Source organism: Sinocyclocheilus rhinocerous, unplaced genomic scaffold (assembly GCF_001515625.1).
Source record: "Sinocyclocheilus rhinocerous isolate Xijiao unplaced genomic scaffold, SAMN03320098_v1.1 scaffold1687, whole genome shotgun sequence".
Lineage (NCBI taxonomy): Eukaryota > Metazoa > Chordata > Actinopteri > Cypriniformes > Cyprinidae > Sinocyclocheilus > Sinocyclocheilus rhinocerous.
In genome coordinates this window covers 136,812-141,643 of record NW_015660051.1, presented here as the reverse complement: position 1 = coordinate 141,643, position 4,832 = coordinate 136,812, and the positions used below count along the sequence as shown (strand labels likewise).

The 4,832-nt window shown below is 38.6% G+C and overlaps 1 protein-coding gene across 1 annotated transcript in view; it reads right to left on the bottom strand.

Moving 5' to 3' along the window:
• The window catches only part of LOC107724831 (protein diaphanous homolog 2-like), a 471,924-nt gene that overhangs the window by 447,552 nt on the left and 19,540 nt on the right, over positions 1–4,832 (bottom strand). The window lies entirely within an intron of this gene.

The window sequence follows — 4,832 nt, the reverse complement described above, 5'->3', positions numbered from 1 at the left end:
GTGATAATACCGTATACCATAATAAAAGCATTAGCAATTAATCGCAACATGAAAATTTGATACCAGCATATCCCTATTAGGGAAACAGCAAAAGTTTGCCAAGGATCTTTGGTCCTAGTCTGTCTCCTTTGAGCTCCATGTGTTCATTCCTCAGAATGAACAGTCTGACTATGTTTACATATACATTTCAGTTATTCCAAATTACATTTAATATGACTGCAGATTCCAAAATAATGTTTGCATGCACCCTAAACTCTGAAATCTGATAAAAATGTATTATAAAAAATATACATATAAAATATAAAAATCAATTTTAAAAAAGTAAACTTAAATTTATGTCATTAAAAAAGACATTAATTCTGAATAAACAATGAGATTAATTATTAAGATGCTGATAGGCTAAACATATAGCTAGTGAGCCCTACTGAAAAGGTTTTCCAACCTAAAAACCCTTTGGCCAGCCAGATTAACCAGAATATATTCACTGTTCACTAGCAAAATTCGAATGCTAATTATTCTATAATCCCTATGAATACAGCTTTAATATCCAAATATTATCTAAAAGACTACATGAAATTCTTATAAAATTATATTACTTATAAAAAATATATTACTATAGAAAAAAACATTTGCCACACCACAGAACCATTAAACTGAACTAAAGAAGGCACAAAAGGTGATTAAAATCAGGGGATCTGCGCTTTCAAAAGATTGTTGACCAGTCGTGTATGTGTGTGTTTGTGTGTTTAAACCTGTGACTTTTTCTTCTGCAGAAACAAAAGATGATATTTTTTAAGAATGTTGGGGTTTAAACAACATTGGACTCCATGGACTTTCATTGTATGGACAGAGGTGAAAAAAACACTACAAAACTTTTCAAAATATTGGCTTTGTTTCACAGAAGAAAGAAAATCATGCAGATTTTGGAATGACATATTTTTGGGTGGTGAACTCGACTGCTAATTTAATCATTTATATTTAGTAGACACCTTTAATCAATGCAACTTACAAATGAATCACTACCACAACAGAATTTCATACATGAAAATTGCTGCAAATCAAAGTTCTAGAACTGCTCAAAAAAGTATGAACTAGTACAGAGATGTCTGTGAAACAAGAGAAAAAGTGACTTTTCTGGTAAAGATGGTGGACCAAAGTAGTCTTGCTGGCTGATCTCATCAATCAACCTTATAGTGACACCAATACAAAGGCAATCCCATGCTGGATAGCAGAATCCAAAACCCAACACATGCAGGTCTATCCAGCGGGGTCTGCTGAATCTCACTGTGAATTCTGCTCTTCATGAAGCAACCCATTAGATACATATTTAAACCTGATCAGTCTGACTGTATTGACCTCAAACACAATTTAAAAAACACCACTTCTCCTCTCTTCCTTCACTCACTTCCTAACAGATGTGCTTTATCTTTTTGGCTACAGCAGAGATAGGCGTTTATGAGATGGAGCACGCAGGGGAAGAGATGGGTCTCCATATGCCGTGCAGAGCGGGATGAGTGTTAACGAGCAGAGCACCGCGGAGGAGCTGCCATAATGCAGAACTTCCCGCAGGTTTCCACACTCCACGGTTAATCTCTCAGCCCCCCGGTCCTGCGCTTACCCAGCCATTATAGCGCTGCCCCAGGGCTGCAGGCTGCACACTGCTTTTTGCAACAGTTGGGATGGAAGGGGAGGTTTGATATGAATGGAGGTGTGTCATGGGAGTGAATCATCTATAATGATACACAAACCTTTAATAACAAAGAACGTTTAATGCTTTAAAAGGGTCATAAAGAGGTCCGTACTAAGCCCAAACCAGACTTGCCAGCAAAGACTTTTATGGAAAGATATTGTTAAAATAATAATGACTGAATTGGGATTATTGTATTACAGATCCAACAGCCTGAAATGGCTTCATAGTGTAAGGCCCTGTATAACACAAGATGTGCATTTGTTATTGAAAGTAATTAAAATCTTAAAATCTAATTAAAAACCATTTAACAACTTTGCATAATTGTGTTTTGACTCCAGGGCTGGTCATTAATATTGCAGCTCAACAACACATCAGGCACTCAACCAGGCCAAATATTGCATTATGATTTAACGAACACACCTTCAGGGCAACAGAACTTTATTAAATTCTTTATCAAAATAAAGCTATATTCATTACAGAAAATTCCCAAACCCTCACAACAGCAGTATTAATGCAGCCCCCAGCTCCTGCATAAAGAGTGACATAAATTGCAGTCGAACAGGTCAACACATTACACAACTACTCAGGCCCAAGTAAACTCTTAAGTTAGCTAATTGGAAACACTTGAGAGGAGAGAACAGCGTCGTTTTAGTTAGAGAGTCCTAATGTAAGGCTCACTTGTCAGCAGAAGTGCAAATGGTGCTATTATGCGAAATGCCACTAGATGGCACACACCATTCAACACATCCAGTTGGTCAATCAAAAGCCATTCTAAGCATTAAACAGCTTACAAAACATGTCCAACAATTTGGAGAGGAGAAAGTAGCTTCTAGCTGACACCACCTGCTTCGCTGGCCATTCTTACATTGGGAAAACAACCAGAGAGGATGGGGATAGCAACAAAAATCTGTTGCAAATGCTTTCTGGGAAATCGGGTTATTTTAATTGGTCTTAATTGTACTCAAACAACGGATTGCTTGAACCCAACAGTTCTTGGCAACTCGCAGTCACTCCGTCTCGAGAACGGAGCTTTCAGTGGCCTGCAGCTCCTCTCGTTCACACTCTTCACACAGGAATGTTTTAATTAAATACAGAGCTGGGAAGAGTGCGCCAAACCCTATAATAGACGTACACAAATATCAGGCTAGATTTCACAGCCAGAATCAAGATATTAAAAATAATTGGGTTTCTAACTGGCCATAAACCTTAGTTATGCAGATAAACCTGCAGTACAGTAAACCCCAGATCACTCTTGATTAAATATCAGCGCTGCTCTTGTAGTATGGGGTGCTCACTGCTCACAAAAGCTTTGAGCACTACCCTACCAGATTGTTGGTTGTATTTGCCCACAGAGTGAGAGTACAGGCTAACAGGATACCAAACAAAAGCCTGATGGGAAGAAAGACAATGGTAATAGCACAAAGGGGGTGGCTATGGGACACGTCAGGTGAATAAATCATTTATAGCGATTAGCAACCAAGGAGCAGAAAATGTCATAAATGATGTTGAATCATTTGTAAATAACTGCATAATGATTTAAGGATTTAATAAACATATTTATGCCAAAAGTACAGTGGCCGAGAAGTGCAAAACAAATCACAATTCTTGTGTTTTCTGACTTGTTATAATGTTTTCTGAATTGTTGTTGTGCTTTCTGAATTGTTATTTTGTTTCTTAGACTTGCATTTGCGTTTGTAATTTGTTATTTTGTTTTCAGAATTGTGATTTGTTTTGCACTTCTCGACCACCGTACAAAAGTACATTGTGCAACCTGTTTAAATGACTGCATCTATCCCTGACAGGATCATTTAATACAGCCATGGCCAAAAGTTTTGAGAATGACACAAAAATTAATTTTCACAATGTCTGCTGCCTCAGTTTTTATGATGGCAATTTGCATATACTCCAGAATGTTATGAAGAGCGATCAGATGAATTGCAATTAATTGCAAAGTACCCTCTTCGCCATTAAAATTAACTTGATCCCAAAAACATTTCCACTGCATTTCAGCCTTGCCACAAAAGGACCAGCTGACATCATGTCAGTGATTCTCTCATTAACACAGGTGAGAGTGTTGATGAGGACAAGGCTAGAGATCACTCTGTCATGCTGATTGAGTTAGAATAACAGACTGGAAGCTTTAAAAGGAGGGTGGTGCTTGAAATCCTTGTTCTTCCTCTGTTACGATCATGGTTACCTGCAAGGAAACATGTGCAGTTATCATTGCTTTGCACAAAAAGGGATTCACAGGCAAGGATAATGCTGCTAGTAAGATTATACCTAAATCAATCATTTATCGGATCATCAAGAACTTCAAGGGGAGAGGTTCAATTGCTGTGAAGAAGGCTTCAGGGCTCCCAAGAAAGTCCAGCAAGCGCCAGGACCGTCTCCTAAAGTTGATTCAGCTACGGAATCGGGCACCAACAGTGCAGAGCTTGGAATGGCAGCAGGCAGGTGTGAGTGCCTCTGCACGCACAGTGGCTACGTTTACATGCACAATATTTGGTTCAATCGGACTGAATTCATTCCGATTGATGAATCTGAATGTAGTGTTTACATGAACGCTAAATAAAGTGATCGGGTTGATGTGCGCGTTTATATGTCACAAGCTTCGAATCAGAATTGACTTTTTTTGACATGCGCACACTGCACAAATATAGAGTTTCTCACTGTTTGCACATAATAACCACTCTCCTACATGGTTTATTTGTTTTTAACAGCAGAATTAATATTTATCCATTTATGGATAAATATACATATAAACCGCTGTGCCATGCTGCTCATATTTATCACGCAGTAAAAATGCCCCTCCCCATGCCCAAAACGGGGTGCCTGTGGATGAGTATCCAAAACAAGGACTGGTGGGAGGTTGTCCTGCTCCACTTCACAGTTGCCAAGTGAAAGGAGAGTTTTATAATGACAGGACCACGCATTTATACAACACTTAATTCCTTTATTCAAAAGGAAGAATTTTTTTTTTCGTTCCGCGCGTCATACATCATTACGCTATTTCTGAATCATTGCACATGCGCAGTCCTTTCAGTTTCGGGGTTCAATCCGATCAAGTGTTTACATGCACTCTCAATCGTATTAGAAAAGGAATAAACCCCCCCCTTCAATCCGATCGAAATTTCATTCCGAT